The 21,463-nt window shown below is 46.2% G+C and overlaps 1 protein-coding gene across 18 annotated transcripts in view; it reads right to left on the bottom strand.

Annotated features, from left to right (window-relative positions):
- The window catches only part of mbnl1 (muscleblind-like splicing regulator 1), a 367,597-nt gene that overhangs the window by 247,086 nt on the left and 99,048 nt on the right, over positions 1 to 21,463 (bottom strand). For 10 of the 18 annotated variants that reach the window (XM_070883732.1, XM_070883741.1, XM_070883745.1 and 7 more), the window contains exon 1: positions 18,290 to 18,395. The exons of 2 other annotated variants lie outside the window; for them this stretch is intronic. The gene's annotated coding sequence lies outside the window, so the exon portion shown is untranslated. Of the gene's footprint in view, positions 1 to 18,038; positions 18,267 to 18,289; positions 18,396 to 18,623; positions 18,907 to 19,151; positions 19,435 to 21,463 lie in introns of those variants that run through there. 6 more of the 18 variants (XM_070883733.1, XM_070883749.1, XM_070883736.1 and 3 more) reach the window with 5 other exon arrangements.

The raw sequence follows: 21,463 nt of genomic DNA, 5'->3' as shown, positions 1-21,463 counted from the left end.
TTGGTGGAGTCACACCCCTCTGAGGAAGGTCAAGGGAAAGACGGGCTACTGATGGCTGGATTCTAAATAACTTCTAATTGAATTTCTTTAACCAGGGAGGAGTTAGAATGTGGAACTCGCTACCTCAGGGAGTAGTTGAGGCAAATGGCATAGATGCATTTAAGAGTAAGCTGGACAAACACATGAGGCAGGAAGGAACAGAAGGATATACTGATAGGGTTAGATGATGTGAGGTGGGCGGAGGCTTGTGTTAAGCATAAACACGCACGTGGACCCGTTGGACCGAATGGCCTGGTTTGTGTGCTGTAAATTCGATGTAATTACCATAAAATCTTACAGGGACAAGCCTGGATTGTAACTTCACCCACCAGAGGGAATGGAGTGGCAGGGGGAAATGTTTGGGTCGAATGCCCTTTTTGCACCCCGTGCAAAATCACTCTCTGACTGAAGTCAATGTAAAAGAATCGGGGGAGGGAAGAGGGGCTGTAAAATGGATGTGCGAGCCGCAGACCTCGCTCCATTCACCGTCGGGCAGTTTGGGTTAAAGGCGGCACTGCCATGTCTCCTCACAAATCTGAATCAGACTGTCAAAACGGAACAGTGCAAAATCAAGAACTCTTAGTCACCGTGCCACAGAAACACTGGCGAGTTATGAAGGTATCGCCACAACACTTCAACAAGATGGTGTCCAGCAGAAGATGAGGCCGGTTCCTGAGCCTTTGCTGTTCCTTGGCAACGAAGGCAGTGCCTCTTTAGCTTGGCTGAGGTAAAGCCCCAAACACCCCCGAAGAATTATTCGCTTGACCGAGAAACAGGCAGGAACTTAAACCGAAAGAAAAAAAAAACTCCCTCTCTCTCAGAAACCAAACAAACAAACAAACTCGGCCAGTCCACGCAGCTTTACAGAACACAACTGCATCCCACCGTCTGACCCGCCTCTTCCAGACCGAACACAGCTGCCCTTGTTGCATAGGTCAAAGGTTGCAGCACGGAAACGGGCACAAGAACAGAAATGAGTGAAGGCCTGCGGAGCGAGCCCCTTTATGACAGGCCATGTGCAATTGGTGGCGTTTTGGTTTTGCCCTCATTTAGACGCCGAACTTCGGTGGAGATTCACTGCTGATGTAAATGCTCGGTTTGTTTAAAACAAGCAAGGTCAGAGATTCGGGGAAAGAAAAAGGATTTCCTCAGGGGATACTGTACATGCGGAACAGACACCTAAAGAAGGACGTTGATACTGCGTCAATGGGCAGCTTTAACATAGCAACTAGCAGTAGGCCATTCAGCCCCGCCTAGCCTGTTACTTAGAATTTACAGCACAGAAATCAGGCTACTCGGTATGACTTGTCTGTGCCGGTGATTATATTCCACACAAGCCCCCTCTAACATTATTTCATCCAATCCTATCTTAACTCTATTTACCAGCCTTGGTACCCTTAACCCTTGCCTAACAAAAATCTCAGTTTTGAAATTATCAATTAACCCCGACCCTCTACAGCTCTTTGGGGGAGAGTTTTCCAGATTTCCACTGCCCTTTGTGTGAAGACGTGCTTCCTGACATCACCCACTGAACAACAACAACAACAACAACTTACATATATATATATATAGCGCCTTTAACGTCGTGAAACTTCCCAAGGCGCTTCACAGGAGTGTTATGCGATAAAACAATTTGGCAACGAGCCGCATCAATAGAAATTAGCACAGGTGACCAAAACCCTGGTCAATGAAATAGGTTTCAGGGAGCGTCTTGAAGGAGGAAAGAGAGGCAGAGAAGCGGCGAGGTTGAGGCAGGGAGCTTGAGGCCGAGGCAACAGAGCAAGTGGTTGAGCGATTATATTCAGGGATGCTCAAGAAGGCAGAATTAGACCTCGGCGCAAGCAGCTGAATGGCCTACTCCTGTTCCTATGTTTAACAGTCCCTTTCTGAAAGGGAAGAAGTCCCAAAGGGATTGATAATTCAGAGATGAATTTTGAGATGCTCTTGTACACTCATGGTGTATTGATACCGAGCTGCCGAGTATTGGTTGCAGCCAGTCAGTGCCTTGTTTACACTATCTGGCTCTCATTCTGAAGGAGGGATATTCAGCCCACCGTACCTGTGCCGGCAATTTGAAAGAGCTGTCCAATTAGTCCCACTCCCCCTGCTCTTTCACCATAGCCCTTGAAAATTGTTCCCCCTCAAGTATTGATGCACCTAAGGGAAGGCTTCATGCATACGTGAAGGAGGAGGGAATAGAGGGCCGTGGGGTAGGGTGGAAAAAGGCCATTAGAACAGGAGGCAGCTCGTGTCGATTATAAACACCAGCATAGACCAGTTGGGCCGAATGGCCTGTTTGTGTGCTGTCCATTCTCTGTAATCTGCATTGCCTTTCACTGCGCTATATTTTAGGAGGATGGCTTCACAGATCGGAGTCCAAGCGTTGCAGACTCGGGTCACCAGGCAGGGATGGGGACTTCTTCTATTCTCTATCGAAGCCCAGGAGAATTCTTGATCCTCCACAAATAGTAGCCTCACACAAAATGCCCATTTTAAAGTTGTGGGGTTTCCGAGATTCTTTAGTTACAGAAAGGGGACAAAAATGGCTTTCGTTGCAAGCGGAATTTTGCCTGGATGCAAAATATCAGACATCTGCTTTCTGAGAAGCTGCTGTTGTTGTAAATCCAAAGGAGCAACGACTGGAGGTGGTCATTCAAAATGGCTGCCATACGGAGCTTTGGCAGCTCCATAGCGTTTTTCTCTACTATCCAAGATGATTTGCTACCCCCTTTATAATAACTCCATGTGAGAAACATCTCCTCTAATTTCCCCTTTTGTTGTTTTCATGATAATCCCTCATCCATGCCTTTGTTACCTCCAGACTTGACTATTCCAACGTACTCCTGGCTGGCCTCCCACATTCTACCCTACATAAACTAGAGCTGATCCAAAACTTGCATCACTGATCATAATTACTCAACCATTGGTGGCCGTGCCTTCTGTTGCCGAGGTCCCAAGCTTTGAAACTCCCTAAACCTCTCTGCCTCTCTTTCCTTCTTCAAGACGTCCCTTAAAACCTACCTCTTTGACGAAGGTTTTGGTCACCGGCCCTAATTTCTACTTATGTAGCTCGGTTCCAAATTGTTTTATCTCATAATACTCCTGTGAAGCGCCTTGGGACGTTTCACTACGTTAAAGGCGCTATATAAATGCAAGTTGTTGTTGTTGTCGTCCTGAGCAAATGATCCCCCCTTTTATACCATTTCGCCAACCAGCAGACACAACCTTTGCCTAGTTCCCTCTTCAAAAACCTTTTTGTAACTTTGACAATCTCTGTTCGATGTCCATTTAACTGTCTCTGTTACTTTGGCAAAAGCCTCAGCTATTCAGGCTTTTCTACAGATCTATTCCCCTCTCACTCCAGCCTAGTGAATCAGCGCATTACCTTTTCCATTACTCTAATATCCTTTCCATAATAGAATGCCCAGAATTGCACTCAAGATTCCGACAGTGGCCTAACTATTGCCTTGTACAAATTGTACAAAGCACTTCCTTCAGATGACATGTACAAGGATAGGACCATTATACCATGTCATGGACAATGTATTGTTCCTCTGCTGAGGTGCAGCTGTGTGTAACCAGGTGCGTCCCCTTAAAGGCACAGGTCTAATTCCTGTGCACTCCTGAGGTCAATTCAAGACTAATTGGTCTTAGACAGACCCTGAGGTCAACAAGAAGTCAGAAGAAAGCAACAGGAAATGATGGCTTTCTACCTTGTTTAAATACTTCGAATTGTGATACAATCTGCATGTGCGACAGCAGAAGTGTGACCGATACATCTCAAAAATGTCTAGCTGTAGCTAGTGCAGCCAGGATCTTATTGAATGGCAGAGCAGGCTCGAGGGGCCAAAATGGCTGACTCCTGCTCCTATTTCTTATGTTTCTTATGTTCTTATATAGCCCCTGCTGTAGAAGAACACATAAGAATGGTTTACAAGCAGGCAAGAAGGCACTATACAGGAAATAGGTCGAATGAAAGGGTGGAGCGGAGCGAAAAGGTGGAAAAAGCTATGGCTGAGAAGGTTTTGGGAGAGTTGCAAAGAGAACGTATAAGATTATGAGGGGGCTTGACAAGGTGGATGCAGAGAGGATGTTTCTACTGATAGGGGAGACTAGAACTAGAGGGCATAATCTTAGAATAAGGGGCCGCCAATTTGAAACTGAGATGAGGAGGAATTTCTTCTCTCAGAGGGTTGTAAATCTATGGAATTCGCTGCCTTAACCAATAAGGGAATAAAGGGTTATGGGGAGCGGGCCGGGAAGTGTACCTGAGTCCATGATTGGATCAGCCATGATCGTATTGAATGGCGGAGCAGACTCGAGGGGCAGTATGGCCTACTCCTGCTCCTATTTCTTATGTTCTTATGTAAAAGAGGTGCGGTGACTGAAAGATCGATGTTAGAACGGAGAGTGTGGGGAATGAGCTGTAATCTGGTGTTAGAGCGGTAGAGGGTGCAGACAGGGCACACGGCTACAGCTGATCATTCAGGTAGGCAGGGGGTGAGAAATTGTTGGTGGATAGTTTGATCCGTTAGCTCTCACGGTTTGACATGATCTCAACCGATTGATGCATTATTGCCTCGAGACAATTTTTTACCTATGTGCAGCACAGTAAAGCCTGTGCATTGCCCTGTATTAGTCTATTCGACCTCTCGAGCCTGTTTTGCCATTCTACTAGATGATGGCTGACCTATGCCTTAACTGCTCCTGCCTGCTGCTGCACACTGCACTGTCTCACTGCTGAAAATTTGCTGCATTATTTTATTAACATAAATAGATTGTACTTATAATAAAATCAATAACAAGTCTACCATTTTCAGGTCATTATGAGTTCTGATCCACTGGTGAGGTACTGGATACTTAAGCACAAAATGTAATGATATATTTGTTTAAAAAAAAAGTATACTTTCTGCTGCAAAACTCCTCTGGCCACTCTACCTACCAAAAGCAAAATGAAAATGCAAGACAAAAAAAAACAACAATTCAAATGGCAAACGTTGCTGTGGGCAGCTGTAAGTGGAAGGCGTAATAATTAATGAGCAAATTCTGTTCTGTATAATGGGTCCTTTCAGAAGAAAATGCCCCCCTTTGTCTGTTATACTGGGTTTTAAAGTGACCCGTGAAAACCTCTCGGATCCCATGATGCTAAGAGTGCATTACTTGGGTGAACAACAACAACAAACTGGCATTTATGTAGTGCCTTTAACGTGGCAAAATGAAGAGGGTGACAGCAGCCGATCCCCAGCCAATCCCAGTCTCCACACGCAGGGGCCACGCGGGAAGGGCATTTCAGGGACTGTTTTCTACAACATAGTACACTGGTATCTCGCTCTCAAATGCAAAAGTGGATCTGTGTAATCTGCTGGCAATACTTAGCAAAGTGATTCTAAGGGATGAAGGAATCCTCCTCAGCTATGTTCACCATAATTTCTGAGGTGGCCAGCAGAATATTCCGTCACTCAGCTTCAGTTCCCAGTAGATTTTGGGCCAAATCCTAAATCAGACAGGGGGCATAATAAAGTTAGGACATTGGGAGGTTCACCAGACTGATATCTGGGATTGGGAGTGGTGGGGGATTGTCCTATGAGGAGAGATCGAGTAGAGCAAGCCTATATTCTCTAGAATTTAGAAGAATGAGAGGTGATCTCATTGAAACATACAACATTTTTACAGGGCTTGACAGGGTAGATGCAGGGGGGATGTCTCCCCTGGCTGGGGAGTCTAGAACCAGGGGTCACAGACTCCGAATAAGGGGTCGGCCATTTTGGACTGAGATGAGGAGAAATTTCTCCACTCAGAGGGTAGTTAATTTTTGGAATCCTCTGCCCCAGAGGGTTGTGGAGACTCAGTCGTTGAGTATATTCAAGACAGAGATCGATAGATTTTTGCCTATTAAGGGAATCAAGGGATATGGGGATAGTGCAGCAAAGTGGAGTTGAGGTAGACATTCAGTATATTCAAGACAGAAATCGATAGATTTTTGCATATTAAGGGAATCAAGGGATATGGGGATAGTGCAGGAAAGTGGAGTTGAGGTAGACAATCAGCTTTGATCTTATTGAATGGCGGAGTAGGCTCGAGTGGCTGAATGGCCTACTCCTGCTCCTATTTCTTATGTTCTTATGGATAGGAACAGGAGTAGGCCATTTAGTATCTCGAACCTGTTCCACCTTTCAATTAGATCATGGCTGATCTGTATCTGAACTCCATTTGGGAAGCTAGATAAGCACATGAGACAGAAAAGAATAGAAGAATATGCAGACAGGGTGAGATGAAGTAGGGTGGGAGGCGGCCTGTGTGGAGCATGAACATTGGAATAGAGCAGTTGGGCCGAATGGCCTGTTTCTGTGCAGTAAATACTATGTGGTTCTATGTAATTTACCCGCCTTGGTTCCATATCCTTCAACACCACAAAAATTTATCGGTCAGTTTTGAAATTTTCTAAAGGGATCATGGGTTGAACCTCTGTTGATGAAATATTACTTAGTGACATTACAATAACCAACCAAACCACGTTATAAGACACAACAGTCAGTGGAAAGCAAAATAAACTTCACTGCTAAAGAATCTGAAATCTCTGGACAGACCACTCACGAAGTGCAGCCTACACGGGGCACTTTGGGCAACTGGGAGGCAAAACTCCATATTGGAACAGCGTGTTCCCATTCAGGCCCGAGATATGCCGTGAGTATGGCAGTGAGCGAGGAGACTAGGCCGGTTGTGGCAGGCTTACCAAGTCAATATCAACCGTTTTAATTATTCTAGCATGTAGGAATGTACAGGCAGTGGAGAATTAAGGCTATTGAGGGGGCCATTGAGCACCATTCATTTGAATTGGAAACAAATCAGTTGTAATTTTATACCCCAGGAGAGGCATGTGATGTAGCATGTGATCGGTGATAAACCGTCCACACAGGCACTCTCGGGTGGCCGTGTTTACAGAGGTTGCGAGCTCCTGTTATTGAGACACAAACAGTTTAAGGAGCATAGTGGACTATCAGCGCTTTGAATTTTTGCATATAGCTTTTATTTCTTCTCATGGGCCGAATATTTCTCCCAATCCGCTCGCAGCTATCCTGGCAATCTGCACACGACACAAAGTCGCCCGGCAACAGGGTCACCCGGAAACAGGCTCGCCCAGAAAAAGGGTCGCCCGGAAACGGGTTCACCCGGAAATAGGGTGGCCCGGCAACAGGCTCGCCCGGCAACAGGGTCTCCTGGCAACAGAGTCGCCCGGCAACAGGGTCACCCGGCAACAAGCTTGCCCAGAAACAAGATCACCCAGAAATGGGCTCACCCGGCAACGGGCTCGACCGGAAACAGGGTCGCCCAGAAACGGGCTCGCCCAGAAACAGGGTCGCCCGGCAACAGGGTTGCCTGGCAATAAACTCGTCCAGAAACAGGCTCACCCGGCAACAGGGTAGCCCGGTAACAAGCTCATCCAGAAACAGACTCACCTGGCAACAGGGTCGCCCGGCAACAGGGTCGCCTGGCAACAGTCTCCCCCGGCAACTTAGTCACTTGGAAACAGGCTCGCCCGGCAACTGGGTCATCCGGCAACAGGGTCACCCGGCAACAGATCGCCTGGCAACAGGGTCACCGGGCAACAGGGCACAACCTCAGTATAGGACACTAACAATTACTAGGGTGTTGATGGCATTGGGTCTGACAGCACACAGCGCTAGTCCAACCGTGCTCCCCCGATATTGCCCACAACTTGCCTACATCCCCGGGTCCCTCTACAACAGCAACATGGAACAGCAAACAATTCATTCACTGACAATCGGGGAAGGGCTTATCCCGACGTGATTACCACAGACTGACTGAACAATACACAATTAGCAAGAATTTTAACACGACGCCCTGAAAAATAAAACAGCCCCAGAGGAATAAAAAACAAAAAAAAGTTCACCACCTCGTCTCAGTGTGGTGAAGAAAGCCAGTGAGAAACCCCAGTCCATCACTCCCACCGCACTGCCAACACCAATGTTCCCAGCAAGCTGATAGGCTGCACACCTCCAAGGAACCCACGGAGCAAGGCTTTTCAATGCATAAACCACGCATGCTTGGTATTTTGAAGGGGCTAGGCAGGGCCAAACTAAATCAGAGAGAGTATTGGCCAGCACCGTGACACTCAGCAATCTCCAATAACCAGCGTTGGTTCCTCCTCTTCAGTTCATAATTATTTGTTGCCTGCTGTGTACAAGTACGGAGAGGGTGGGATTATTAGAGGCCATTGCTGACACTCCCATATGTATGGATCTGTAATCTCACGCTGTGGCTCAGTGGGTAGCACACTTGCCTCTGAGTTGGAAGATTGTGGGCTCAAGTCCCAGGGACTTGAGTACAAAATCTAGGCTAGCACTCCAGTGCAGTGCTGAGGTAGTGCTGCACTGTCGGAGGTGCCGTCTTTCAGATGAGACATTAAACCGAGGTCCTGTCTGCTCTCTCAAGTGGATGTAAAAGATCCCATGGCAATATTTTGAAGAACAGCGGGGGAGTTATCCCTGACGTGATGTCCTGGCCACTATTTATCCCTCCATCAAAAGAAACAGATTATGTGATCATTATCACATTGCTGTTTGTGGGAGCTTGCTGTGTGCAAATTGGCTGCTGTGTTTCCCACATTGCAACAGTGACTACACACCAAAAGTACTTCATTGGCTGTAAAACTCTTTGAGCCATCCGGTGGTTGTGAAAGGTGCTATATAAATGCAAGTTGTTCTTTCTTACCCTCCTACTTCTTGCTTGGTGTCTACCATCTCCCTTTAAAAGCTGCTTGAGCTGTTGTATCAGATGCACGGGGCAATATAAGTATGCCTTTGTGTTTGTTATCCTTGGAGGACAATGGCCTCGTGGCAACTTACGTCACATCTAAGGAATACAAGAATGTTTCCAAAAGCACGATGCTGTGTGTCTGTCCACAGAATACAAATTACATTGCTTGCAACTTGAACATAGCCACGGATGACTATACAATGTCCTTCTTAAGATCATTCCCTGTCAATAAATGAGTCACTTTCCATTCTGGGAAAATGTAGCCAAATGTATCACGTGTTTTTTTTGCAAGTAACACTAACCCTGAGAAGGAGGGATCGAGCATTGTATCAGATGGAGGTTGACTAATGAAGAAAGCTTGAGCAGGTTGGGCCTACACTCATTGGAGTTTAGAAGAATGAGAGGTGATCTTATTGAAACATATAAGATACTGAGGGGATTCGACAAGGTAGATGCAGAGAGGATGTTTCCCCTCGTGGGGGAATCTAGAACTAAGGGGCATAGCTTCAGAATAAGGGGTCGCCCATTTAGAACGGAGATGAGGAGGAATTTTTTCTCTCAGAAGGTCATGAGTAGGCCATTCGGCTCCTCGAGCCTGCTCTGCCATTTAATAAGATCATGGTTGATCTGATCTTGGGCTCAGCTCCACATCCCTGCTCGTTCCCCATAACCCTTCGTTCCTTTATCGTTCAAAAATATGTCTATCTCCACCTTAAATATATTCGATGAACCAGTCTCCACAGCTCTCTGGGGCAGATAATTTCACAGGTTCATGACCCTCTGAGAGAAAAAATTCCTCCTCATCTCCGTTCTAAATGGGCGATCCCTTATTCTGAAACTATGCCCCTTAGTTCTAGATTTCCCCCATGAGGGGAAACATCCTCTCTGCATCTACCTTGTCGAACCCCCTCAGTATCTTATATGTTTCAATAAGATTACCTCTCATTCTTCTAAACTCCAATGAGTATAGGCCCAAGCTGCTCAAGCTTTCTTCATTAGTCAACCTCCATCTGATACAATGCTCGACCCCTCCTTCTCAGGGTGTCCTCACCTTCAGTCCCAATTTAGAGACTGCTGCAACTTCAGAAAGTTAGCACTGCAGCACATCCACGTTTAAGTTCATGGTTCCCTAATGACCAATGCACAGTTGCACAACAATATTAACCCTGGGAGTTTTGTCAAGGTTGGCAGATTTTGACTAATTTTTTTGTGTTTTTTTTGGTTGCAGGGGCCTCCGCTTGTAAAACATTAATTTTGTTTCGATATCTGTGCGAAGCCCTGAAAATGAATTAGCGGAGCATTTGAACAAACTGCAGTGCTGACATCAACAATATAGTTTGTCAATACCTGTTGTTACTGGAAGGTCTATGGGTAAGAAAACCATGTGAAATTATTTTTTCGTTAGTTACACAACAGCACATTACTTGGTTCTTGAAAGATATTGGGAATAGCGACAGTACTCTGTAGATAGTCTAACCCAGAGGCGAGAGTGCTACCACCATGGCTCAGTGGTAGCACTCTCGCCTCTGGGTCAGAACGTTGTGGGCTCAGGTTCCCACTCCAGAGACTCGCGCACAAAATCTAGGCTGATGCTCACAGCACAGTGCTAAGGACGTGCTGCACTGTCAGAGGTACCGTCTTATGAGTGAGACGTTAAACCGAGCCCCGTCTGTTCTTTCAAGAAGACGCAAAGGAATCAGTGGCACTATTTCGAAGAAGAGCAGGGCCGTTCTCCCCGCTGTCCTGGTAAATATTTAACCCTCAACCAACATCACTGAAACAGAATATCTGGTCATTATCACAGTGCTGTTTGTGGGAGCTTGCTGTGCGCAGATCGGCTGCTACGACTCCTACATTACAACAGTGACTATACTTCAAAAAGTACTTCAGTGGCTGTAAAGTACTTTGGGACGGCCTGAGATCATGAAAGGCGCTCTCTAAATGCAAACCTTTCTTTCTATAAATCAGGTCTGGTCATCCACTAGTGGGCTTGCAAATTTCTCCTTAACCTTGTTTTACTCTAGTGACATTCTTCTAACATTTAGATTAAAGAACAGACAAAAACGGTTGTTTTTTAACACATGATCCTTTGCGTTCCACCAGCTTGATGCCTTTCAGTTCATCATAGCCTTTCTTGTCTTTCTCTACGTTATCAGTATTTTATCCTAGAAGGTCATCCTCCTCTCTATCTTGTCACAATGTTGAAATCTCGACCCTCATCTACTCCAACATATTCTTGCCCCAAAGCTCATTATTGTGGTGTTCCCTACCTCCCTCTGTCCTCCCTTAGGAATATAAGAACACAAGAAATAGGAGCAGGAGTAGGCCTTACATGGAAACATAGGCATTTACAGCGCAGAAGGAGGCCATTTCGGCCATGCCCCTCGAGTCTGCTCCACCATTCAATAAAATCATGGCTGGCGTTCAACCTCAACTTCACGTTCCTACCCGATCCCCATAGCCATTGATTCCTTTAGAGTCCAAAAATCTATTGATCTCAGTCTTGAATATACTCAACGACTCAGCATGTACAGTGTTCTGGGGCAGAGTTCCAAAGATTCACAACTCTCCAAGAGAAAAAATGTATCCTCCTCTCTGTCCTAAATTGCCGATCCCTTATCCGTAGACTATATCCCCTCGTTCAAGACTCTCCAGGCAGGGGAAACAACATCCACACTTGTCAAGCCCTCTCAGAATCTTTCAATGCTTTAATGAGATCACCTTTCAATCTTCTAAATCTTCCTCATCCAATCTATCGGTTTTTAAGATCTAAACTCCAGTATTTCCTCAAACCATTACTTCTTGATTTACTTTGTGCTCTTTTCAACCTTGGTGCATGGTATACTCCTGGGTACCACAACTTGGATTGTCAACAAGAAACAATCCCATGATAAAGAGAAGGGGCTACACTGTTAAAACATCATTAGTACATGATATACTAAAAAAAACACCTTACCAGACAAGTGCAGCCTTACTATCCCAGATAGAATCATAGAATAGTACAGCACAGAAGGAGGCCATTTGGCCCATCGAGTCTGCACTGGCTCTTTCTAAGAGCAATCCAGTCAGCCCCACTCCCCCGCTCTTTCCCCATATCCCTCCAATGTTTCTCCTTCAAGTATTTAGCCAATTCCACTTTGGAAGCTACCAATGAATCTGTAGCCACCACCCCATCAGGCAGTGCGTTCCAAACCCTAACCACTTGTTGTGTCAAAAAAAAAAGATTTTCCTCATGTCAGCTCTGGTCCTTTTTGCCACTGGTGACGCGATAAAAATCAGGGATGCGCGCGAGGCCAGAACTGGAGGAACACAGAGATCTCGGAGGGTTGCAGGCTTGGCGGAGGCGCAAGGCCATGGAGGGGTTTGAAAACAAGGATGAGAATTTTTAAATCGAGGCGTTGCCAGACTGGGAGCCAATGTAAGTCAGCGAACGCAGGGCAGGTGAACGGAAGTTGATGCGAGTTAGGATACGGGCAGCAGAGATTTGGATGAGCTCAAGTTTACGGAGGGATACCGTAAGATCTTTCTGAAAGTACAGTGTTAATCCGCGTGAGAGGGAAAGATGTCTGATTACTGATTCTTAGTCCATTTCCTAACATTGTAACCCACTCATCAATCGTGTTTATGATGTAGATGCATTGACCACCACAGATACTTTTTTTTCTCTTGACGTATTACCAAATGTTGATGCAATGTAATATTATGGCACCCGCCTGTGCAGCAACCCTTGGTGTTGACAATTCAAACAAAGCCATCTGGATTCTTATCCCCAAGGTTAGGACCCTTTGCAGCTGAGAAGAACTAGTTCCCCATGCAACCCATCCCACCCTGCCCACAGTCAGGGTAGCAAGAGCAGACCTAACCACTTCCCTATTATGGGGGGCCTTAGCATGCAAGTGTGTCCGTGCACGCTTAACGATATCGAGTTCCTCTATCTGTCACAGGATTGTGATTTGCAGCGCCTTTTTCTGCTGCCCGCATTTCAAATTAACAAGAGGGAAGAAGATTTTGCAGTCGTATAGATTGATAAAATAAAGGCAAAAAAAAGGTTGAAGCAGGGACAGAGAGAGAGAGAGGGAGAGGGAGAGGTAGGCTTTGGAGGTTAGGCTCACAGGTCACAATTTTCTCTATCTTATCCCGGATTGCGAGAGACGTGCTGGAATATTAACACTGAACAAAAATGCAGCCACTTGGTAAAAAGTATGGGGGTGGAAGAAAAATACAATCAAAGGCATTTCTTAAATATAAAGCATCCAAAGTGCGGACATGCTCTCGCTATCAGACACATCAAAAACCCTGACGGACTCATCAAGAGATTGCTGATGGCTTTCTAGTGTGTTTCAAACCAGTAATCATAGGCCATTTTAGCAATGAAGAAGTGCAAATAACATCCCTTAATTACTGGGCTCTCTTCCATTACCGCTACCTTTCATTAAACTATAACATCAAGCAACCAACACTATAATATAGCAACTCACGTGCTACTCAATTTGTTCTTTTATTTTTTTTGCGCACGAGGCTAGGAATGGGGCTCTTCTGGAGTTCTTTGTGAATACTCGCAGCGATTTCAGTAAGCCCCATTCCTTAACGTCCAGTCCTCCATGGAAATGTAAAATTTATTGCAGTCATAATGGTGACAAATGCAATGAAAATATGATCGCAACCTCGCTGTCCTGCCTTTTTGACTCCCCCTGCAGAAACCTAATAAAATGGACTCTTTGTAACAAGGCCCATGCACTGGCTTCCTGCGGTAATGTTATATAACACGAACAGAGTGCCAGCCAAGTTCAAATCCCAAAGGTTGTACAAATGTGGCCATTTCATAGGAACATTAGGAGCAGGAGTGGGCCATTCAGCCCCTCGGGCCTGCTCGGACATTCAATCAGATCATGGCTGATCTGCACCTCAACTCCTTCTACCTGCCTTTACTCCGTATCCCTTGATACCACCACCTAACACAAAATTATTCATCTCAGCCTTGAATGCTTCAATTGTCCCCAGCATCTACAACCTTTTTTTTTGGGGGGGGGGGGGGGGGGCGCGGACAAGGAACGTTCCAGATTTCTTACCCTCTATGTGAAAAAGTGCTTCCTGATTTCAGTCAACTGTCGCGTCAGATGGAGCAAGACCTTAAAATAAATCAGGGCAGAAGCTGTCCAGTGGGACTGAGCACATGCAGTACTCAGAACATTCAGCCATTATGCACTTATCCATAAGGGAACTGTGAATTGCTTTCTCTGTCCGCTTCCTCATAATCTACTTGGATGGGCGGCCCAGGGGAACTGAGTCCCGAGGATCAAGTGGCATCAAGGAGGCACGAGGAAAGTCATTTCTGGAGGTCCCAGTACAGCACGTGGTGTGGGACCATTGAAGTCTAGAGGTCAATGGGGAGGGATATTGGAGGGGGGTGTGGGGAACTCGGGTGCTGGTTCTGGAGATTTAGTAGGACGGGGGAGGGGGAGAGGGTGCGGAAGAGGCTGGTGCAAAAAGGAATTAAACCAGAGAGGGCACAGAGATGTTGCCTGGACTGTAGAATTTTAGCTATGAGGAAAGATTGGATAGGCCGTGTTTGTTTTCTTTGGAATTTATAAAATTATGAGGGGCCTAGATAAAGTGGATGGGACGGACCTATTTCCTTTGGCAGAGGTGTCAACAACCAAGGGGTTTAGAGAGGATTTGAGGGGAAATGTTTTCACCCAGAGGGTGGTGCAGGTCTGTAACTCACTGCCTGAAAAGAAGGTGGAGGCAGAAACCCTCATCACATTTATAACGTACTTAGATGTGCATTTGCAGTGCCGTAACCGACAAGGCGACGGACCAAGAGCTGGAAAGTGGGATCAGGAGGATAGCTCTTGGTTGGCCAGCGTGGACACGATGATCCAAAATGGCCTCCTTCCGTGCTGCAAATTTCTCTGATTCTATGAGTCCCACTTTTACAGTGTTATATTGCTACTGGTTTATTGGTCAGCTTTCTCTACTGAGCCAGTACGGTAGTAGTCAAAGAGTTTCGCTACTACTGGTAAGCGTGTGAGCGCTTTGTGTCTGTGTGTGTGTGTGCATGTGTGCATCAGTGTATTTCTCTTTATATTGTACCTCAAAGACATAGGCTAAGGGGATGACCTAATACAGGTCTTTAGAGTTGTTAAAGGGTTTGATAGGGTAGAGGAAGATAAGATAGAGGACACAAATGTAAGATAGTCATGAATAATCCAATGACAAATTCAGGAGAAACTTCTTTGCCCAGAGAACGGTTAGACTGGAAATCGCTATCACAAGGTAGTAGTTGAGGTGAATAGCATGGATACATTTAAGAGGAATCTGGATAAGTGTGTGAGGGAGAAAGGAATCGAAGGATATTTTGCTTGGGTTAGATGAAGTAGGGTGAGAGGAAACTTATGTGGAGCATAAACACCGGCACGGACCTGTTGGGTTGAAGGGTCTGTTTCATAGAATCATAGAATGATACGGCACAGAAGGAGGCCAGTTGGCCCATCGCGCCTGTGCCAGCTCTTTGAAAGAGCGATCCAATTAATCCCACTCCCCTGCTCTTTCCCCATAGCCTTGTAGATATTTTCTCTTTATGTATTTATCCAATTCCCTTTTGAAAGTTACTGTTCAATCTGTTTCCACCACCCTTTCAGGCAGCGCGTTCCAGATCACAACAACTCACTGCGTAAAAAAATGTTTCCTCATGTCTGTGATGTAAATTCTGTAGCATTTTGTGTAGACATCTCACAATGTACTTTGCAACATAGGGATAGCCATTTAGTGGAAAGCAAGCTCCCACGAGCAACACTGAGAATGAATGACCAGTTAATCCATTTCGTTTTAAGGTGGTGTTGACCGAGGGACAAATATTGGCCATGGTGCTTGAAATGACCTCCCTGCTCTTCTTCAAATTGTGCCCTGGCTTCTCGATCACCGGGACCAACAGAACAGACAGACGAGGCTTCTGTTTAATGGCGCATCCTTGGTCAATGTGGCGGCTTGGACAGTGAATGGACTTGGATCATGTCTTCAAATCCCCGGTGTGGGGCTTGAACCCACAACCTTCAGTTCTGCCAACCGTACCATAAACTACCCCCAGGTCAGTAACAATAGGGGAAGGGAAATATCGCATCCTCATGGTGCTTCTAATTGGAAATACAGCTTTCTGGATTAACAGTGATAGGTTTGTGCATGTGTGTGTGTGTGTGAGTGTTTTTATGTGGGTGTGTGTATGTGTGTGTGTGTGTTTATGTGTGTGTGTTTATGTGTGTGAGTGTTTTTATGTGGGTGTGGTTGTGTGTTTATATGGTTCTGTGTGTGTGTGTGTGTTTGTGTGTGTAGGTCTGGCTGTGCTTATATCTGCGTATGTGTCTATGAGGGTGAGGTTGTGTGTGTGGGTGTGTGTGTCGATGTGGATGAGGGTGTGTTTGAGGGTGTGTGTCTATGTGGGTGAGAGTGTGTGTGTGGGACGGGGAGTTCCAGTTGTAAGTGTACACCTGGCTCCTTTGTCAATCGAACAGGAGGTGGGCGAGGGGATGGAGGGAACGGTGACCGGGTGGGAAGTGTGACCTGCTCTCTGACACACTCGGGTCAAATACCCGAACGGTAGGGTTACCAGAGTTCAACTTGCCACAGCATTACAAGATAGAAACTCAATACAAATAACATCGTTGCCTCAGTAACCGAGAGCCCCAAGTTTCTAAAAACATGTTGATCCAAATTACGACTGGCTAGCACCCTGGAGACCCATGCGTTATAAAGCCACACCGTCAAAAAAAGTACTCCCCGAAAGTGTGGCTACACTTGAATACAATTAGTACTTTTGTCGAAATACAGGTGAAAGAGCCAACTTTTATGATTTCACAGCAAAAATAATCCGACAGAAATTTTGTGTCAGAACTGTATTGGATGGAGTGTAATCAGTCTGTGCGGCACACCAATCTATGAGAAGCTATAGGGCTTTGAATTGGATATGAATCAAAATAATTTGGTGGAGGTTCTTATTGTTAGTCAGACTGGAATAAAAAAATATAAATATTATGTCCCTTTCCCTAGCGATGTGTTGCTATGCGCTGGATGGTAAGCCAGGTGCTAACATTATGATGCCAGTTCTCTCAATGCACTGATGAAACCTGTTGGTAAGAATTCGCTGGCCACAGCAGGCCCCCCCTTCGATTCCGCAGGCTTCACTTATCAAGGCTGTGCCATGTTCCATTTTTAATAGGCCCCAAAATATTTTACGTGGCAACCCGGAAGCTGGCTTTGTGGTCGACAAAGCGACGATTTTGTTAGAATTTCTAACAATAGAAGGAGAAGGGGGGGTGGTGAAAGGGTGGGGGAGCTCACATGGTTAACAGACTGTTCTGGGAACACGAACATGTCTACTAATCCGCACGAGGGCCCTTTAATTTTGGAGAGGGGGGTGAAAGTTAAAACAGAAGTAAAAATGGTCGAGGCGCCAACGTTCGAAGCCAACTTAGCCCGATGTCGCCATTTTACAGCAAACAGCATGAAGCAGAGCTGTACCATCCGGTGAAGCGAAGGATGGTGGGAGGCCGGCGGGGGGGGGGGGGGGGCTGAGAGGACAGTAGGTGTGGCACGCACCAAACGTGGGTTGCACGAGTGACAGCAAGCCAGCCGGAGTCTCTCTGCTGCTCAGTTAGTGATATTGTTTCGTTCGATTATTATGCTTTATATCTCAGTCCCTCTCTCTGTTGCCCCACCCCCTCGCTCTCTCTCTCTCTCTCTCTCTCCTTCTCTATGGTAGCTGAGCACTGATCCACTGAATCGGAGCCATTGGAAAAAGTTCAAACATCTGGATTATTTTAAACTCCGATAGACGCCCCCCCCTCGCTCCCAACCACCACCCTCTCCATCTTGTTTGGATCTTTCAATTTTAATTTGCTCTCCACCCCCCGTGCCCTACCACCACAACATTTTCCATAATAATTTTTTTTTGGCACACAGCAATCAATAACAGATACAAAAACCACAAGCTTGATGCTTTGTCACTCGCGCTCCCCACCCCCCGCAACCCCCCTCGGTTATTTTGACCCAATGCAACAAATGATTAATAATGAAGCCCAGAGACTGAGTGAGGCAGAATGGGGCAAGGCCCTAAGATGGATTGAGTGGGCCCAGTCCGGGGCAGAGAGCTACCTTATCAGACGTCCCACGTCTGTTGGCAAAAAAAAGTTCAATACAGTATGTTTTCGAATGACGCCTTAACTCACCTTGCCAAATTACCGCCGCTGTTCAAATAAAAAAGGCCGCAAAATGTTTTTTTTTTTAAATCAATAAATAACGCACATGGAAAAAGAAAGCTCCGATCTTTCATGCGATTTTTTTTTTTTTAAACGTACGCTACAATCCGCAGTCATGGATCCTGCACATTCGAATGACTGCCTCAGCAAAAAGGACTATTTAAAAAAAAAGAGAGACGCGCCGGCAAGAGTATAGGCTGAATAATACTGCGTGCACTTACTTTTCAAACAGTTACTGGGTGACGCACAGCAAATAGTGGAGAGAGAGAGAGAAAGAAAAACCTCACTCATGTAGGGCGTCTTCCGCCCCTGTAAACTTGGCAAGGCTCATACTGTACTGAAATACAGCACTGGCCATATAAGGAAGCACAGCTAAACATGTCACGCATAATTTATATGCAGTAGGCAGAGAGTTAACCTTTCAATGCACACACCAGCACCACATGCAATACATGCTGCCAACAGCCCCTTTCCTTTATAAAACAAACAAGCAGCCCCCCCCCCCCCCTTCACCCACCCGCACCACACCACCTCGGTAAGATAGTAAACAACTACCTGCACATGCCAAAATACCTGACACCAATTGACGCCTCTTAATCGTTCATTCTAACTGAGGCAATGTTAGCCGGGCCGGCCGCTTTTTATCCACCTGTTTTTTTTTCCTCCCCTTTGACGATGTGTACGAGAGAGAGAAGAAGCTTTCCTGGGCTTGCTTGCCTGCCTGCCTGCTTGCTGCTGTGTGTGTGACGCTGCCTTTCAGACAGGAAGAGGTTGCTCTGTGGCAGAGCTTGCCTGCAGCTGCGACCTCCTGACTTCGAATCCCAGCCCAAGATGATGTGTGATATGAAACCGTACACCGCGGTAAGCTAGACTCCCACCCCCCCCCCCCCTCCACCTCCCTCCCTCCACCTCCCTCCCTCCACCGCCTCCTTCCTTTCGCCCGATCAAATAAACCCGGTGATGGATCGCTCTCTCTTCACCCCCACCACCCCCCTCCCCGGTGCCAGCCCCCGAGCTCCAAACACGGCCGAGTCTCCACACACACACACACACACACACACAGCGAAGGAAACGAGAACTTACCTCACATCCTATTTTTCCCCCAGCGCGGCTCGAACCCGAGGACGGAACCCTCAAGGCATTGTGGGATTCATCTCAGTGTTGTTTGTTTTTTTTTCCTCTCTCCCTCTCTCTCGCACCGTTCGTGCGATGTGTCAACTCGTCTCCCTCTCGTTACAGCAACATGACGGCGAGCAGAACTTACTGAGCCACAGCCTATGAGGGCCGTGGAGTGCAGCTTGCGTGAAAGCACTTCTCTCTGCTCTCTCTGGTCGTGTGGTGCTGTCTGCCTGCCTGCAATGCCCCTCCCCCCGCCCCCCCCCCCCCCCCTCCCTGGAGCTGCACAAACTCTGTCAGGAAGCGCTGGGTTGTACCTGCTAATTCTCCGGCATGAAGTGGAAAACACTTGGGAGCCTTCTCGATGTTTCTATCTCTCTCTCTTCCTTTTTAAAAAAAAAATAAATAAATGCAGCAGTCTCGTCACAGACACACACACACACAGACAGACACACACACGAGAAGAAAACCCAGGGGTCTTAAACACAAGGGTCTCTGTGCAGAAAGGAGGAAGAAAAATGGAATTAAATCGAGAACTAAGTAGAGAGGAAGTTGTCGGTGGTCAGGAACGACCTCCTCTCTTCTCCCCCTTACAGAAAGCTGTTATTGGTAGCTTCCATCTGATATGTAAAGCATATAATAACCTCTGAACTGTGGTGCCACAAGTGAGATCCAAGCTGTTGTACCAGATTTGCGGGGGGGGTGTGGTGGAAGATGGATTTATGTACATGCTTTTATTTGACTTCGGGACAGACACTCAGCAGTCAGGGAAGCACATACAAATTTCAGGCCACCAGTAAATTGTCAAGTTGGGTTGTTAACTCTTCGACGACTGAAGTGAAATGTAAGGAGGCCACATTTTTATTGGTAAGGTTCCCACCGCCTGTGCACAATGTCATGGTCGGCAGGACTTCAGTCGGACTAATGTCATTAAGCTGCAACCCACGCAAAAAGGAATCATATTAATATGGCGCCCGCCATGAAGCCAGTGTTGTCAGCTGTGGCTCAGTGGGTAGTGCACTCATCTCTCAGCCAGAAGGTTGTGGGTTCAAATCCCACTCCAGGGATTTGAGCACACAAATGTCCAGGCTGACACTCCAGTGCAGTACTGAGGGAGTGCTGCATTGTCAGAGGTGTCATCTTTAGGATGAGATGTTAAACCAAGGCCCTGTCTGCTCTCTCAGGTGGACATAAAAGGTCCTATGGCACTATTTTGAAGAATAGCAGGGGAGTTATCCCTCTATATTTATCCCTCAATTAACATCGCTAAAACAGGTTATCTAATCATTATCACATTGCTGTTTTTGGGAATGTGCTGTGCGCAAATTGGCTGTCACATTTCCAACATTACAACAGTGGCTACACTTCGCAAAACGCTTCATTGGTTGTGAAAGGTGCTATATAAATGCATGTTTTTTTCCTTTCTTGTTTCTTACATCCAGGACCAAATCACCTGTTTATATTGAGGTTTGTGTAGAAATGGTTCCAATTTTATTATAAGAATAAAGAAGGACTCTTTAATTTTTGGGGTTCAAAAGATAGAAACGGTTTCAGAAACAAAGGTTACTAACTGTGACATGAAAACCATGGGGTATTTTTTTTGCCTGAAGTGGTGTCTAGTTAGATGTGCGGAAAGGTTTATTAATGATGGTAGGCCAGAGATGATGCTTGATTATGGTGACCTCGAGTCTCGTCGCCGAGAGCATGCAGAAACCAAGCGCAGGCAGCGGAAGGAGCGTGCAGCAAACCAGACTCCCCACCCACCCTTTCCCTCAACCACTGTGACAGAGACTGTAATTCCCGTATTGGACTGTACAGTCACCTGAGAACTCATTTATAGAGTGGAAGCAAGTCTTCCTCGATTTCGAGGAACTGCCTATGATGATGATGACTTAAGAAAGCGGAAGATATGAAGATACTTTAGCAAGTGAGTGTCTTGCCAAAAAAACTGTGAATGTAAAAGCTCCAAAAATATCCTTCAGTACTCGAAAGGTTAATGTTGATAATTTTAGGCCCCAAAATAGTTGCATGTTGCTTGTCTGATTTATTGGCAGGAGAGGAATTCTTTTGACCAGATTCATCAGAATCAATCACACCGCAATTTTATTTCCAATGATTTTGGTGCCTAAACGTGGTAACGTTTGTTCAGTTAATACTGCCTGGTTTATTTTGCAACATCTAAGTGTGCAGGGAGCCAATTGCACGCGCCACGCCCACCACCCTTGGAGCTAAGCCACCATGGTGAGCTGTGGCTAAGTGCACCTAAAACTATATCCTCT

Source organism: Pristiophorus japonicus, chromosome 6, assembly GCF_044704955.1.
Source record: "Pristiophorus japonicus isolate sPriJap1 chromosome 6, sPriJap1.hap1, whole genome shotgun sequence".
In the NCBI taxonomy this organism is placed as follows: Eukaryota; Metazoa; Chordata; class Chondrichthyes; family Pristiophoridae; genus Pristiophorus; species Pristiophorus japonicus.
The sequence above is the reverse complement of the archived record's forward strand: the minus strand, read 5'-3'. Positions and strand labels throughout refer to the sequence as shown.